Raw genomic sequence first — 18,600 nt, forward strand, 5'->3', positions numbered from 1 at the left:
AGTAATTTCTTCAAATTGCTCAGTTTATCAGCAGCACATGTCATCAATCCTGAAGTGGTTGCTCAAGTCAAACTGCAGAATCTTGAGCTTACAGACGCAGCTGCAAACAGGTGAACAGGCAGAAAGTAATTTGTGCAGCTTGGTGGCTGTCAGACGAAAGACAGACAATCTGTGTTTAAAACAGATTGCAGGCCCAGCTTGGGCCAGACAAAAGAGATTTCTCCAACTGCAAATAATTCCAAGGTTAACATATTTTCCTTTCTGCCATTAGGTGATTTGTTAAAATTGGAAACAATGAACATTATAAATCTACACAGAAACTAGAGACAAGATGAAAGGGGAAAGCAGATCACTAAATGGGTTTACATTCTCCTTTTCCAAAGAGGTACAACTGGCATTCATATAAACTGCTTTCTCACAAATTTAGCCAAGTAATAAAATAATTCTTTGAAACTCACAGGAATAAGTTGTGCCCTTATGTGAACATGTTCTCAAGCTGCTGTGATATAAAAAAGCCTAGTGATATAAAGAATAAAGCACAGATAAGTGTTAGAAATGTTTGGTATAAACATTTTTGATTCAAAAAGTTGAGAAAAGTAATTTACTTCTTGGGTAAGTATGCTAAGCTTGTATTTATTTTTACTCTTGAAATTTATAATTTTCCTTATTAGTTAAAATGATTTCTCTTAATATAAACTTTTGCTTTGAATCACAGTACTGATCTACTCTAAAAAGAAGCTTGTGTTAGATAGATCACAAGTCTCACAAGTCTCAATATTAAATGAGGTGAAAGGTGTGGCCAAAATTTTTTGTGCAAAAAAAATTCTCAGAACAATTAAGTAGTTTATCCCTTTAATTTATTTTTGTTTTTTTTTCCTGCTTTTTGAGCATGACTCTGTGAAACAGTCATATATTAAAAAGTACAATTCAAGGATTAAGGCTGTGAAATAATTTAATCAATGATCTCTAAACTAATCAACTTTGTCAGAATAACATGAATCAGCATAGTATTATCAACCAGTATTAGACTATATAACCACTTGGTCAGAAAATTAACAAGCAGGAAAGAAAGATCATTTTACATTATCTTGATGAATCCCTCATAGAAGACTAATGAAAGAGTGAGTTGTGAGGTCAATTGAAGTTTATATAGCCCATGTGAAGTAAAAGGTGTTCATATTGACCAAAATACCTGTGATTTGAAGAACAAATGTAAGTATGTGTCTGATAAATCATCATTTGGCATCAATATTTGGCAGGTTTTTTTAAAGTTCTCTACAATATAGTAATTCTATGGATGGAGCCTCATTGCCTTTTTAATAATGTTGTAAACACCTTTCCTCCACCTCCCACCCTTCTTTTATGTCCACATGCTCATTCTGCCTTTTAATTCTAGTCTTGCCTCTTGTCTACAAGAGCCCTGAAAGGGGCAAAGGAAGCACTTTGCAGCAACTAATTGGGGCCCATTTGGGGGCTGAAAATGCCTGGGATGAAATAATAGTAAAGCTATGGTTAGAGTTACCACCTTAATGGTCATAGTTCATATCCTTTTGTTTTAAGGTTTAAAAAAAAACATTCTTTTCATGACTTCTCTCTGAAGTATCTCAAATGATACATCACTATTTTACAATGAGGAATGATCAAACTCAGATTTTTTGATTCTTGTACTTTTTCTATTGTTCCATCTTCTTGGTTGTTGACCCAAATAGTTTGTCTTGGGGACTTCACTAATAAAACCTGGTATCTAGAGAGGGCCTTGTTTTAGTTTGACTTTTGTAGCTTATAATTTTCCTCATATTTTAGTTTGTGATGGCAATCCCTTTGAGGTAGCTTTGTGCTAGCTTTTTTTTCCAAAAAAATTCTCTTTCTCCAACTAGATTTTAAATTCTTTGAGGTTATGCACTATACTTCATACCTACCCTTATATCTCATAAGATCTGCCTTACAGATTATATATGTTTAGTAAATTCTTATTGATTGAGTATTGTTAGCAGACAGTTTCTCTCATGCTGTTGCTCTTTTATCTCATCTGTAGGGAGGGTTCAGTTTGGCAGGGTACCACCAAGGGGCAGCATGGAGCTGTTGCCTTACCTTTACTTTTTATCTTTTAAATAGGTGATATGACCATATAGATAAGAAGTATAATAATATGAATGTTTATAGTTTAATCCTTACTTCCCTACATGAAGCTGGGCACTATACTTTACCTAGATTTGTAACTGGCAGAGTACAGCAGTACTTTGTAAACATTAGAGAGTTAATAAATGTTTATTCATTTGAATTTATCTCACTTTAAGATCATTTCTATTTATACTTATTATAGTTATTAAAGCCATGACTAGAATATTTTTGTCCAAAGAAGAGTTTAGGAGTCTGGAAGACGTGAATTATAAGGCTACTTTAAAGCAAAATCTATTTTCATTCCCTTTTTAGCCTCCAAGAGCCCAAATTAGCTCAATTTTGTTTTCCAGGGTGGTTACAATAATTTTTAATACCAAATTGCTTACTTGTGAAGGTAGCTAAGGTGGCCTCTTTGTATTCTTAATAGCATGGAGTGGGCAAAGAGTGTTCAACCACCAACTCTACACATTTTTTCACCTCTGAAAAATATACATTAGTCTCTGTTCCTAACTATAGTTAATATTCATACATATATAATGGTAAGATTAGGATCATAAAAGATTGTTTTAATTTGACTTGTTGAATAAAGTGAATATTTTATTTGAGGGGGAAGAAGTCCTCATGCAGGTTGCTGTCTACAGTCCAAATAGCTGATCAGAGAGTCTTTATATGCATTGGTAATGTGCTGTACAATATAAGCTGAAATATATTCCACAAGGGAGGAAAACGGACTAGGTTACATATGCTGTTCCTGAGTGCAATGAATATAAAACTCCATTACTCACTGTAGGCAGGTGGTTTTTATAGGAGGCTTTAAAGAAATATAAAACTGCTGGTGAAATGATTGGTTTGTACAGATACCACTTAGCTTCCAGTGCTTTGACCAGATAAAGAGGCTAAAAATATTCCTGCAAACATTTCTTTAATGATTCAGGGATTAAAGGTTAATACCCTCCTGGTGTAAGAAACTGTCAATCTAGACACTGTACAGTATATGAAAATTGCTGGTAACTTGGTAGTGAAAATAGATTATGTTTAAGGTAGGAAAGACTTATTTATGTTTTCCTTTGTGCACTAACATGGGATGCTATTTATCACTATTATTTTAATTGCATATATAAATTTTAACATTATGTTGGAAAACTCCAAAATTTCTTGTCATTTTGCAACTCCTGTTTTCAGTGAATAAAGAATTTTATTAAGTCATTTAAACTTGCTGATTTTTTCAAGGTTCAGTAATCCTTTTATAGTATTAGCTTAGAATTACCAGTGATTTTGGAAAATAATGAAACAACATCTGACCCATCCAAACATTTATATGTCTTTTCTTACACATTTGCTACTCCTAACCTTTTTCCTACTGTTACTGTCCCATAGATAGAATAAACATGGATTGCTGGTTGACAAATGAGGTTTTCTATAAAATTATTCTCAGAAATATTCAGTAGAAGAGAAATAAAAAAGCAAAGTTAAAAAAATTAATTTTAAGTTCTTCTTACAGTTTCATATTAAGCTTAAACTGATTTTTGTTTGGGTTTGAACTTGTGAGGTAGTGGTTATTTTCATAGCTGCACTGGGCACTGTGCAATGATCTGGAAAAGTTGATTTTCTCTAGGGTACTTGAGTATTTTGAAAGAGTGTGGATATCCTCGATGAAGTGGTCACCTTGTGCTTTTCCCCCTGGTGTCAACAAAGCAGTTATTTAATTATTATGCTCAGCATGCTTGTTATATTAAGTAGTGCCATTCTAGTAAAAGTGAGCAACTATTGTCATAATTATCACAAACAAAAAAAAACATTTGGAGGTTTTATTGAATAGGGCGAGTAGAAGAGAAATTTGTTCTTTAGTCTGATGAGACTTCTTGGAGTTGATATGACTTGCTGAGATAGTTTAAAAAATACTAAGATTTGGGCTAGGAAAAGATAATCATTTCTACATTTTTGGTTCCACTTTGGTAAGGGTAGGAGTGATATTATTTAAAAAAAACTGTTAAGTAGGTAGGACTGATGTAAAAGGAGAGAGGAGGTATCTGTATACTTTTAGTACTTTTAGAAAAGTTTGTTTACTTTTAGAAGATAAAAACTTTTCTACTGTTATGTAGATTAATTTTTAGAGTTTATATGGGGTAGGGCATAGTGTTTGAATTTGTGACTTCATTGGTACTAGGAACTCCTGGATGAGGAAACTCTCTGCTAGTGTAGTACAGCTCTTTCTCTTTAATTTACTGTCTGAGAATATTACAGAAGAACATAGAGAGTCTAAAAAATACTTCTCTCTTCATATTTTAAGTTTTTCATCTCTCTCTCAAAAGTGACATATTACATCTTCTGGACACTGATTGGGGCTCTAAAATCTTTCTAATTCATTTTGCTCTGAAATATTATTATCACTGTTTAAATTTTTCTCCTAGTTTCTTCTTCCCTCTTCACCAATTCATAAAGGCCTTCTCAATGTACTCTGAAATTTTTCATTTATAATTTTTTTATATCATAGTATTCTTCCATTATATTCATATGCCACAATTTATTTATTCCCCAATAAAAAGATATCTCTTTGGTTTAGAAGTTTGGGCTAACATGAAAAGAGTTGTTAAAAAAATTTTTTTTTTCAACTTACATACTTCTCCTCTTTCTTAATTTTCTTTGTGGTATTCCTAGAAGTAGAATAGCTTGGTCAAAGGGTATGTACACTTTGGTAACTTTCTAGGCATAGTTTAAGCATTGTTTTGCAGAATTGCTGAACCAATTCATAGCTTCACCAGCAGTGTAACAATATACCTGTTTTTCCATTAACCTCTCTGACATTTGTCATTTTACTTTTTTGTCAACTTTACCAGTGTCATTGGTGTCAGGATTTAACCTTGGCACTGCTTTAATTTGTATTTCTTAAATTATTAGTGATTTAGAGTAGTGATGTCAAACTCAAATTTTGACTTACTCATTAACAGTTAATGTTTCTCCAAATAGCTGAAGCTGTCTTTATTTATACAAAGAATGTTTAATAGGTAGGTTAATATTGTCCTTGAAGGAAATCTTGGAAGATATACTCCTATGTATTTTATATATTTCAATGTTATTTTCAATAATCTCATTTTCTTTCTGGATACTCTTATTCATTTATTCATTTATTTGTTTGTTTGTTTATTCACTCACTCATCCGCTCATTCACTCATTTATTTATTTGTTTGCTTGTTTGCTTGTTCATTTATTCATTCATTCATTTATTTATTTATTTAGGTAAGAATGCTGATAATCATGTGGATTTAGCCACTGCACTTTGCAACTTTGCTTAAGGTTTTTTTTTTTTTTTTTTTTTTTTTTAATTTTAAACCCTTAACTTCTGTGTATTGACTTTTAGGTGGAAGATTGGTAAGGGTAGGCAATGGGGGTCAAGTGACTTGCCCAGGGTCACACAGCTGGGAAGTGTCTGAGGCCGGATTTGAACCTAGGACCTCCCGTCTCTAGGCCTGGCTCTCAATCCACTGAGCTACCCAGCTGCCCCCTTTGCTTAAGTTTTTAATTATTTCATTTAAATCACATTCCTCCTCTGTGAAATGCTATAGATGTATCCCTGAAACTCTGCATGTTATCTCATTTTGTCATTTTTAATGACATTTTCTATGGCTTCTTTTTTTCTTTGATCCAGTTATTCCTTAGAATTTTATCATTTAGTTGTCAGTTTCTTCTTTAAAGGCAACTTATTAATAATAAACATACTTTCATTGCTTTATCACTAATAATGAATGATTTGTAATATATTTCTGCTTTTTTACATTTTGGGGTAAAAGAGGCTTTTATGTGCTAATATATGGTCCATTTTTGTAAAGGTTCCATATACAGGTTTTCCAAATGTATTCATTCTTCCTCAAAACATCTTTGGCATCCTCTCCTTGTTACTTTGTATTTCATTGAAAAAATTATGACCATTTGCCAGAAGTGCTCTCTTATCCCCTCTTCCTCATTAATTATTTGTTTTCCCTACTATCTCTTCCTTCACTTCTTTCTCAGATGAAGATATGACCCTTTTCCATTCTGTCTTCTAGTTTGATCTCTCTTTCCTCTCACTATTCATCAGTCTTTTCTGGTCTACTGACTGTTTCCTTGCTACCTATAAGCATACCCATGTTTCTACCATCCTTAAAAAAACTTTCTCTTGAATCATCCATCCCTTTTAGCTAAAATCTATGCTTCTATTAACTGTATTTCAGTTCCTTTCTCTTTTTTAAATTAAAATTTATTTTTTAAAAGAAAATCTACCTTTTCTTCTTCTCACCTCTCCTTACCTCCCATTGAAAAAATGAGAAAAACAAAAATCCCCTTAATAAACATGAATAGTCGAGCAAAAGCACCACTATGACCACTGCCAAATTCCCACTTAAGTCATGTCAAAAGAAACAAAACAAAAATTTTTGTAATCATTTCTTTATCAGGAGTTAAAAACTTTGTTTAATCATGAATCCTCTGAAAGTAATGCTATTTCTTATATCAGTCATCAATTTTTCATATAAATCTTCCCTTGATTCTCTGAAACCATCCTGTCCAAAATCCTTTCTTTTAGTACAGTAATATTTCACCCACATTTATATATGCCAGAACTTATTCACCTATTCCCAACTTGATTGACACCTCAGTTTCCAATTCTTTGACACCTAAAAAGAACCATGATCAATATTTTGTATGTATGGATCATTTTTCTTTTTTTTAAATCTATTTGGTATAGAGATATAGGTGTGTTATTTCTTGGTTAAAGTGTATACACAATTTAATTTGATTTTGGAAATGGTTCCAAATTACTTTTCATAATTGGTGGACCAGTTAACAGTTTTCATTTAGTAGTGAATTAATTAATCTACTTGTTTTCCTATAGTCCCACCATTGTCTATCACTTTCATTTTTTTATCAGCATTACCAATCAGAGTGATATGTGGTGGGACCTCAGAGTTTTTTAAATTTGCATTTCTCTAATTATTAGTGATTTGGAGTGTTGTTTTTTTTTAAACGTGAATATGGAGATCTTGGACTTCTTCTGAAAACTGCATATTCGTATCTTTTGACCATCAGCTGGAAAATGTTTTTTATTAGAAATTTAATTCATTTCCCCATATGTCTTAGAAAACAAGACCTTTATTAAACAAAACTTGCTGTAAAGATCCCCCCTTACCTGCTTTTCTTCTATTTTTAGCTGCATTAATTTTGTTTGTGCTAAAACATCTAAATTTTATATAGTCAAATTGGCTGTTACTTTCTATGATCCTCTTTTATGTTTGATTATGAGTTCTTTGAGATCTGAAATGTAATTTCTTTTTTGCTTCTCTAATTTACTTATGATGTCTCCCTTCATGTCTAAGTCATGTGCCTATTTAGAATTTATTTTGATGTACATAAGAAGGTGTTGGTTTAGACTGGATTCTGCCCAGTTATTTTCCAGTTTCCCCAATAGTTTTCCCTCAAATTTATGTATTTCTGCCTATGCTTATTTCCTGTTTTTCTCCTTCTTATTATAGCTACCATTTCCAGTACCATATTGCCTATTAAAGGTGATAAGGGGTATCTTTGTTTTATTCCTGATATATTTGAAATGACTTCATGTTTAACTCTATTACAAATAATGCTGCTTTTTGTTTTTTGATAGATACTTTTTATATTAAGGAAAGTTCCATTTATTCTTATATTTTTTAGTTATTTTAAGACAAATGGGTATTTCTTTGAGAGTCCATTTGCTTGGGTGATTTCTTTCTTTTTTTTTAGACTGAATTGTTGAGAACTTATTTTTTGTTAATCTAGAGTTTTTATATTTCATAAATATTCATCTCATTTATATTGTCAAGTTCTTTGCATATTATTTGGAGAAATTGTTCCTAATAATTTCTTTTATTTTTCTGAGTTGAGTAAATTACTTTTTTGAAACTATCTCCTAGTTTCATTGTTAATATTATTTTATTTTTATTTTTGTTATTATCCTTTTTTATTTTTAGGATTTAAATTTTTGTGTCTGATTGGGATTTTTTTTTATTTATTAGTGTGCTAGGCATTCTAGTTACATTTCTTATTAGTTGATCTGCTCTTTTTCTTTATTATTTATGAAATATTAAGTGATATAAAATTCCCCTTAAGGACTGCTTTGACTCCAAACATTTTGTTTTGAGGTCTCATTGTTGTCATTGTCTATGATGAAATGACTGTTTCTATGATTTTTTTTTACCTTCCCGTTCTTTGTTTAAGTTACTTAGTCTTCCAATTTATTTTTTCATTAGCCCTTCATTTGATATAATTTTTATTTCATTGTGATTTGCAAAAGATGCATTTAATATGTCTACTTTTTAGCATTTGTAGTTTTTATATTTTAATAATACAGAGTCATTTTCTGTAATAGTATCATGTATAGCTGGGAAATGTATATATTCTTTTTTATATCCATTCACTAATCTCTGTGTTTATCATAGCTAACTTTTTAAAAGTTCTATTTAGATGCTTCACTTTTTGGGGTTTATTGTTAAATTTAGATTTATTCCAGTCTGAGATGGGATAAATTGAGGCCCCTTACTTAGTTTTACTGCCTATTTCTCCCTGTAACTCATTTAACTTTAATTATTTTAGATATTATGCCAGTTGGTACACATACATTTTGTATTAATTTTAGTTATCTGTGATACCCTTCACAAAATGTAGTTTCCTTCTTCATATTTTTAATTAAGTGTATTTTTGCTGTTGCTTTTTCTGAGATTATGATTATCATCTCTTTTTTTTCAGCTGAATCATCAATTTTGTTCCAGCCCTTTATTTGAACTCTGTCCATCTTTCTCTTTTCAAGCCTGTTTCTTGAAAACAAAACATTGTTAGATTGTGCTTTCTAATCCATTCTTAAATTCTCTATTTTATACCTGAATTCACTCCATTCTCATTCACATCATTGATTGTTAAATGTGTATTTCACTCTTCTTGTAATTTTTCTCTTACAAACTTTACTATTTACTATTCTACTTCTCTTTTCCTGTCTGTGTTTTCTTCTCTTTTCCTTTCTGTGTTTTCTTTCCTGTCTGCATAAGGAAGATGGTCTTGAAGGAGAAGAAAAGTGCTTAAGTATAGGGCTCTGTGTGTGGTGTAATATGCATCTCTTCCTCTATCCCTCTTATGAAAAATAAAAGAATAAATTCTGAAAGAATTTATTATATAGTATTTAATAATAAATAAAGTGAGAATGGGAAAATCAAAGATTCTTTTAGCCAAGTGAGCAGAGCACAGAGAGTCAGAGACCCATACCTGAAGCACTTTACCAAAAGCACAAACTCCCCCAAAAAGAGCCCTGCAGTGTGGGTCTTAGCCAAATTTATCTCTCAAGTCCTCCATACATAAATAATCACATAACTTAAAAGGATGCTGGGAAATGTAGTTCAGGTGTTTTCTATTTTCACATTCTTTCCTGTGATTCTTTGGGAGACCAGTCTCCCCAATGGATCATTTCAAACATAATTACCATAAAACTTTAAAGATTTTAAACAAAAAGTATATATACAATAATGTAGTTTCTGAAGGGAAATTACAATAATTTGGGGATAAAGGAAAATAAAAGAGAAAACAAAACAAAACCAATGTTAGGTGTATTGACAAAAAGCCAATTAGGGGGAAGTCCCCTTTGGCATAAGAGTGTACATTCCAAAATAAATATATTCAAACCCCTCATAGTTCAAATTCACCATAACTCAAAGTCCACTCTGGATCTTTTGGAGCAGTGTGTGGTCTCTGCAGGCATCTTCGTGGAGCCTTCTCCAAAAAGTTCACTTCTGGATTCTGGGAGGTAGTATAGTCTCTGGTTCCAAATTAGGCTCCAAGTTCACAACAATAATATAGTCTGTCCTGAGGAGGATAATAACACATTGCCCCCCTAAGGAGGATGCAGGAATGCATACAAGAATAATACAGGGATACATGGTAGTCATAAGGCATATGTATCAATTATCAAAAATATCAAAGGAGAGGAGGCATTCTGAAAACTTCAAAGGTTCCTAATTGAGCAAAAGCCAGAAGGCTTTCTTGTAGAGTAGCATTCATGCTACTCAGCGTTATAATCAGAAGGTTAAAGGAAAAGGGAAAAGAAAATACTTTTCAATGTATTTTTATCTATTAATTGTATATATTTTTTATTTTTTTATTAAGGGTGGGGGAAAGGCAAGAGGTAGAGGTATTTCATCTTATTTTATAAGATGTTATTTAATTTCCTATTGGATTTTATTTATAAAAGAAAAAAAATATTCAATAGTGGCCTCTAGTGGTGAAAAAAGCAACAGGGAGGGCCAGAATCCAGTTGTGCGTAAGAGTTATGGTAATCACTTTTGCTAGGAACCAAAATGGAGAATCTGGTACAAGAGCAGGGGTGAGAAGGTTTAAGCCAAGGATTATGAACTGGTTTTAGGGTTGAGGCCTCCTTTAAGCTGGAGTGGGAAGATGTTTTAGGTAAGAGGGAGTATAGGGGTAGTTTTGGGAAAAGACTTAGTTAGGAGAGAGGATCGGTACCCCCTGCAGGGGTTAAGAGCTAAACAGCTGCCCAGTAAGGGAAAAGGGGGATCCTTCTCTGCCCTGGCTGGGGTTGGGGCAGGGATTTTAAAGCTTACCAGTAGCAGGTACAGTAGCAGCAAGCAGCAGTAACAGCAGAAGGAGTTAGCAGGAACAGGCTCTGCAAGGGAGAGACCAGGCTACCCAGCTCACCTGATGGGCAGGTATAGGCAGTTAGCCTGGGAAAGCTCCGAAGGGTTTCCCAAAGGAAGAGGGGAGAGGGGAGAGGAAAGAGGGGAGCCCACGACAGGAGAAAAAACCCGGATTTCTCTTACTCACTTTAAAGTTCTTAGTCCCTTTGTGGTTGCCAAAATTAAATTGTGAAAATAAAAGGAATAAATTCTTAGAGAATTTATTATATGGTATTTAATAATAAATAAGGTGAGAGGTAAAATCAAAGGTTCTTTTAGCCAAGTAAGCAAAGCACAGAGAGCCACACCTGCAGCACTTTACCAAATTTACAAACTCCCGAAAAAAGAGCCCCGCAGTGTGCGTCTCAGCCAAATTTATCTCACAAGCCACCATACATCAATGAGCACATAACTTATAAGGATAATGGGTAAAAGTAGTTCAGGTGTTTTCTATTTTCACACTCTCTTACTCACCTATATCCTAATTAAAGGTTTTTATCCATTTGCTCTTGATTTTTAACCCTTATGTTTTCTTCTTCCTCTAACTTTCCTTTCTTATTTACCATAATAATAATAGAATAGAATTATTGTCAGACCCTTTATCTCATTAGATTTACTGTTACCCCTAATGATGACTTTTGTGGGGGATTCATGTGTCATCTCGTCTTATTAGAATGTAATCAGCTTATTCTAGTTCTTTTTCATTTCTCTTTCATCTTTGCCTTTATGTTTCTCTTAATTCCTGTATTTATATTTTATATAAAAGTTTATGTAATTCTTTTTCATCATGAATGGCTAGAAATCCTCTATTTTGTTGAAGATCCATTTTTTTTTTCACCTGGAAGATCATACTTAGTTCAGTGAGTAAAATATTCATCGTTACCATGTGGCATTTCTTAATGAAGCCTGCCAAATTTTATCTGATCTTGATGATGGCTCCTTAGTACTTGTATTCTTTCTAGCAGTTCGTGGTGTTTTATATATATACATATATATAATATTTCCCATAGGTTTTTTTTCATGTAGTGACCAGTAAATTCTTTCTTTTTTCACTATGCCACTTAGTTCTAAGAGATGCAGATATTTTTCTTTTGTCTTCAAAATATGATCTCTGAGTTCTCTTTTTGTCCTGGACATCATATAGTCCAGTGATACTTAATTTATCTTTCCATCTTTTTTCCATGTTATTTGTTTTAGCTATGGAGAGATGCCAGAAGCCAGCTCTGGCAGTCCAGGTATCTTGGGGGTGGGACAGTTAAGTGGTTTGAGGAGGAATGAGAACAGCCAGAAACTCAGTAAGCTTGCAGAAGCTGTTCTGGGAGCCTTCTGCTATATTTTATTTTTTATAGCCTTCTCACAAATGTTGTCAGGAATTTCCACAATCAACTTACAATTTTTTTCTTGTAGATAATGGATCAAGTCATACACTAACTTTTACTGAATAAAAAAAATTATTTGATTGACATTCTATAATTATCTTATTTTATTATTAAACAAAACATGCAAAGCTTTGGCAAGAAAAATTCATTACGGAGTAACTGGGCTAGAAATTACCCCTACCCATCTGCAAGGTACATGGCATGCATTCCAGCTAAAGAGAATGGTCAATTATCTTTTAACCAATCAGTTTTAAGCATGATTATTTTTTTTCTTTATTCAATTATATAATTAATCAGTAAGTGATTTCTTGGCTAGTTGATTATACAATCACACAATTACACAATCAATTTCAGATTTTAAGGATACAATAACCCTAACACTGATCCAAATATTATTTCAATATGGCCTTTCATTTTTCAATATTTTTCAAAGGTGAGTTTGTTCTGTTCTTTGAGCTCTGGGATTTGATGAGAACACTATAGAGGCAGACTCCTCTAATTTTTCATTCCTTGTCCTCCCTACTCTCTGTGTTAGCATTCCAGATCAAGGATCAGAGAAACTTGGGAACTACTCTGCAGACATCTGTATGTAAGAATTATGAAATCTGCAGTTTCTGTTGGGGAATTAAAGTCTTTAGCATTAGCTCACTAACTTCTGGTTTGTTATGGGGTAATTTTAGGGGAATTTCTGTATCTTGATTTCTAAAGATCAGGCTTTCCTAAGAGCATGTTGGGGGGCCTGTAAGGGCTCTAATGATAGCCTTTACTAATCTTCTGTATCTCCCTAGTGCTGAGTAGAGAAATTGGTTATAATAATTCCACTAAGGAGTGTTAATAAGAGAGGAGTCACGTGGGGGAATCTTAAATGGTGGGTAACCATCCTCCCTAGAATTCCGCTCTGTGGTTCTAGGACCTGTCTGAGGCTTTGTCATTCAGGAGGGGGTTTGAAGGCCCTCCTATTGAGAGACCATACATTTTCTTAAAATTTCCAGTTTGACTTTGTTTTAATATTATTTGTTGTCTTTTGGAGTCAGTTTCTATTTGTTTCGTTCTTAATTTTAGAGCATATTTTTCTTGAGTACATTTTATGACTCCAGACTTAGAATTTAAGCATCAAGTTTGACTCTTCACTCTCATCTTCCCTTTTCAATCCCTGACTGTACCATTTACTTTCTACCTTTATAGCATCTTGGGTTTATTGATCCTATCACCTCTCATAGGTACTACTCAGTACCTCACACTTGACTACTGAATTAACCTGTTTTGTTTTGTTTTTTTTTTTGGCTGCTTCAAGTTTTATAGCCATTTTAGTTCTGTCTTTATTTGAACCTCACAGTGATTTCCCTTAAGCATATGTCTAACTTCTTACCATCTCCTCCTTTTCTCCGCCCCTTTTTTCCATTTAATAAACTACAATGACATCCTGTTACATCCAGGATAAAATGTAAAATTCCCTGTTTGGTGTTCAAAGCCTTTCCTAACCTGTTCCCCTACAGTTTTTTTTACACTTATTCTCCTCCACATACTCTACAGACTTATGACACTGCCTTCTGTCTCTGAACTGTTCACCTTTTCACTGGCTATCCTCTTTTCCTGCATTGCTCTTCCTCTTTGTCATCATCTCCTGGCTGCCCCTCAAATCTTAGCAAAAACCTTACATTCTATAAAAGACTTTTCTTAAAACTAGTCCCTTTTCTTTAAGATTTTCTTCAGCTTGTACTGCATGTATATTGTTTGAATAAGTTTTCAGACATTAAAATGTGGTCTCCAGAGTAGAGCTATTTTTTTTAATGGACTTCAGTGCTTTGAATGGTATTTTTCCTAGAGTAGGGACTTAGTAATTGCTTATTGACTTGAGTTAATTTGACTTCCCTAGAGTACTCAGGCTTTCTGATTCTTCTCTCTGTGTATGAAATTATCTTAAACAATTCATCCTTCACTATTGTGTCTTGGCTCACAACAACGTTGTGGGAGGCAGGGTGGAGGAACATAGGATACACCATAGCATTCTGGTCTACTCTCTCACCTCTGACCACCAGTAACATTGGGGATGAAGGCCTAATGTGGGCTCTATAGCACAATTCCATCAAACTCCCACTTATCCTGGAAGGAACCTTACCAGAATTGTGTCAACAGACAGATCTTGGTAACTGGATGCATATAGAATGGGGATATGAGTGAGGGAATGAAGAGTTGATGTTATTTATGATTTATGTGTATTACCTGGAGATCAAGTTTTTTGTATGTGTCATTTTCATTCATTGGTGCAGTTTGACTTTCAGATTCAACCATAAGCCTTTGACTTCTTTCATATTCATTAATAATTTATCCTTATTGTGTCTAAATGATGTTTTGATTTTTGTTTTGATTTTTTTCCCTTCAGTGAAGCTATATAGATTGATGCCATCATGTACATTAGGTGATTAACCAAATATTTGTCCAACTAACTCTAGAGGACATGTTTCATTCTTTTTTTGAAGAGATGAAAATGGATTGAGAATAGGCAGAACCAGAGTTTGCCCAAACCCAGATATTGTTGTCGTCATTTTATTAATATTATTATTTACATTATTATCATTATAGTCTGTAAATAGCTTGTTTGAACTTTAAAAGAACTGAGAAACAACTCAGAATGGTTAAATGACCAGACAGAGAAGTTATGCCTTTCTTGATGTGCCAGGTCTAGATTCAGATTAACTGTGATTTTTTTTCCTAATTAGTACTTACTTATAGATACTTTCTTTCCCTTACTGCTTCTTGTTTAATATTCCAGTGTATTTTTTATTTTATTCGTATTGGTACTGTCTCCAGTATAAATTACAACTTTCTTTTTTACTTATTTTTCATTCCTGTCTTTGTACTAATTTAGTTTAAGCTTAAAGGATTGGCCCAATACACTAGAACCTTTTCTGACCTTATAGCATCGCTCACTTTAATGGCTTTCTTTTTTTTATATAGACCAGTGATTCCCAAAGTGGGCGCCACCGCCCCCGGTGGGTGCTGCAGCAATTCAGGGGGCGGTGATGGCCATAGGTACATTTATCTTTCCTATTAATATTTTTAAAAAATTAATTTCCAGGGGGCTAAGTAATATTTTTTCTGGAAAGGGAGCGGTAGGCCAAAAAAGTTTGGGAACCACTGATATAGACCCATGGGGTAGGGCTGATTCTCTCAAAAGTTAATCGAAACATAGATTATAGGTAATCAGTTGTCTTAATTTAAATACTGTAACGCAAGGTGGCTAACAGAAACTTTTTGCTTCTGTAATTTCTCTTGGTCACAAAAAGTCAGTTAAACATCTTAGAATGTTCAGAAAGTCAGTTAGAACTTAAAGCTATAAATAGAGGTGAAGTTCCAACTGACAGGGCTTTTGCCTTCTGACTTTTGCTGTGGCTGGAGGCTTTTGCTTTGGTCTTTCGGCTTTGGCCTAATTGCTTCGGCCTTGGCCTATGCTTATTTTGTTTTGGGTAAATTTGGACGTATCTCATTTCTCTGGACCTCTCCCTGATATCCCATCTCCATCCCTCTCCTTCCTTGATTTTCCTTTGGGTTCTGGTTGGAAGGGAGGGCTTGGTGATTGAACATTGTGGGTTTTAGTTTTTTTTAGATAATTGGAGTATCCTCAAATAAGTTACCCCTAGGTTTGATAAAGACCTTACTTAAAAGGCAGTCAAATCTTCCTGACTGGGAGAGCCAGGCTCTCTCTCTGTCTAAACCTCTTCGCGACCCATCCCCCACCCTCAGCCCTCTCCCTAGCAGAAATTAGAAAACCCTGAACCCCTCTCCCCTTCTGACTGACCCTGGTATTAATAAATCCCCTTGTTACCTATTCAAACCCTGTGGTGAGTCATTGTGTCGAAAATTAAGACAAGGGCTCAAGAGGAAGGAATCATTTTCTTTTATTTCTTGAGAAAACTGGGCATCCATCTTGGCAGGAAGTACCTCCTCGAGACTTCCTCCAGCCATCAGTTTGACTGGCAGGGAGGGGCCCTCTCGACTCCTCCCTCTAGAGTCTGGAGAAACTAACAAGAAGACCTCTCCAGGCAAACTTAAACGTTTCTTACTGGCCCTAATTTCCTCCCTGTATCCTCTGTCTCAAGCCTCTGGGAATAAACCTATTTGAGCTGCCCTCTCCTACATACCCCATTTCCTTTATCTCCTATATACTTTCCTTTACCTTCATTTCTCCTCCAATCACCTTATAATCCCCTACATTCCCCTTTATCTTTCCTCACACCTACCTACTCAGATTATTTACTATATTTTTTCATAACAATACCAATACTTTTTAAATCTCTGATTGATTAAGGAACTTCTTTACATTTCTTACTTTATAGTATTCAAAATCTGAGGAAGGAACATTCTTTATAATCATTTAAAATGGGCCACTAAATATCCAGTCTTAGTCACTAAGCACTTAATGTATTTAGTCACTTAAGCACCTATCAGGCAGAGATTTCAAAGGAAGGCAAAGGACCGTCCTTGCTTTCAAGGACTTTGAAAACATTATGCTGGGAGAGAAATCAACTATATCCAAACAATATAATATATGAGGCAAATTGGAGCAGATCAATAGAGAAAAGACATTAATGTTAAAAACAAAATTTCAAGTTTTTGTCTTTTTCTCTACTGATCAAGAGTGCAAGAAATATACTGTCTATTATATATATATATATATATGAAGTATATAGTCAGAAATATTTTGAATCCCTAAAACTACATTACCCAAACTTCCTTTCTGTCTTACTTACAATTATTTTCCTTTTGTCTACATTTGTGTGGTCACGTTTTGTAGAATTTCTGAGGCTCTGACTCATTCATTCACTTTTGCTCTTGGAGTGGGCTGGTTAGTACACTTTTAGTTAGTCTTGTTAATAATGAATTAAAAACTTTATTAAAACTATTTAGTTATTGATTATTAATTTTGAAATTAACAGAAGTCATAAAAACATAATTTTGACTTTAGTTATGTAGAATAAAGAACATCGAGAAAAATTAAAAAAAAACTTAATTTTGCTCTTGGAATTCATTAATTCCCTCTCTAAAGGTAAATAGCACTTTTCCATTATGAGTCTTTTTGATTTGTATCGATCAGAGTAGCTAAGTCTTTCGCATTTGATTATTGTTATAATGTTGTTATTATTGTGTACAATGTCCTTTTAATTCTCCCTTCTTTGCATCAGTTCAAATAAGTCTCAGGTTTTTCTGAAACCATTTCCCATCTCATTTTTAAAATACAATAGTATTCCATCACAATCATTTAATGCAGCTTATTCAGCCATCCCCAAGATATTAACTACTGAGAATGATAGAAATTATGATTGATGATCATAAATGAAGATAATTAAATTGTTCTACTCAGATGCCTTTAATATGCCTCAGTTTCAGCTTTTAAATCCTGATTGCAATAGAAAGTCTTTGAGACTAGCAAATGGATTCATCTTTTGAAAGGAATGGGAAAGGTGAATGAACACTATAGTTTGTTTTATATGTATCAGACCCTGCACATTGCCATTCTCCTCCATTGAGTTTGATATTTGCATTTATATGTGTCATTGGGGGTATTTAAACAGCTGTTTTATCTTGGGAAAAGTTGAATATTTAATTGTATATTATTTCATTCTCTTAAGGCCATGCTGAAGCTTCAGACAATGCATCATAGATGCATAGTTTGGAAAAGAATAGAAAATGTATCATAAATGAAAACAGTCAGTATTCCAGAGTTAGAAATGTGGCTGCCCATTTTGAACTATTACTGCTAAAAATAATGCCAGAGTAACAAAACCTGAGTTCAAATTTTCACTGTGCCACTAACTCCACACAGGACCCTGGAGAAGTCATTGAACTTTTCTGGACTTTAAAAGTTCCTTGTCTGTAAAACAAAGTGATTGAAGTAGATGTTCTATAAGATCCCTTCTATCCATAAATCTATGATTTTATGATTTGGCAAATGAAAGAAACACATAGATTCAACAAATGACAGCCATGCTTAGAAAGGAAAGGGAAGTGATCGTTAACATATGTATGTAGTTGTGACTAATAATTAAAAGTTTATTTAGTGATTTTGTTAGTCATTAACAAGAATCTGTGACATATATATCTGACTAATGTGAGGCAAGAGGAGGAAAGAAAGGGAGCTGTCCTAGGGGGTATTTATTCTTAAATGTATACATTTGTGAATTATATATACATATATTAATGGACTTTCCAATAGATTTAATGGCCTCTCCTCTTCTCTCTCAACCTTAATCCTATCCATAATTTGAGACCTGTTTCAAATCCTGTCTAGCTTTTCGCTCCTACAAGTTTTGCTACCTTTCCTCAAATCCTATAATACTTCTAAATTGTAGGCTTCTTGAGAATAAGTATCCATAATAGAATGTCAGCTCCCTGAGAGAAGGTACTATATTGTATTTATC

At 33.7% G+C, this 18,600-nt stretch overlaps 1 protein-coding gene across 3 annotated transcripts in view; it reads left to right on the forward strand.

Annotated features, from left to right (window-relative positions):
* The window catches only part of VPS13B (vacuolar protein sorting 13 homolog B), a 1,074,400-nt gene that overhangs the window by 250,613 nt on the left and 805,187 nt on the right, over window positions 1-18,600 (forward strand). The gene's annotated exons all lie outside the window — the stretch shown is intronic.

This window comes from Gracilinanus agilis, chromosome 1, assembly GCF_016433145.1.
Source record: "Gracilinanus agilis isolate LMUSP501 chromosome 1, AgileGrace, whole genome shotgun sequence".
NCBI classification, from domain to species: domain Eukaryota; kingdom Metazoa; phylum Chordata; class Mammalia; order Didelphimorphia; family Didelphidae; genus Gracilinanus; species Gracilinanus agilis.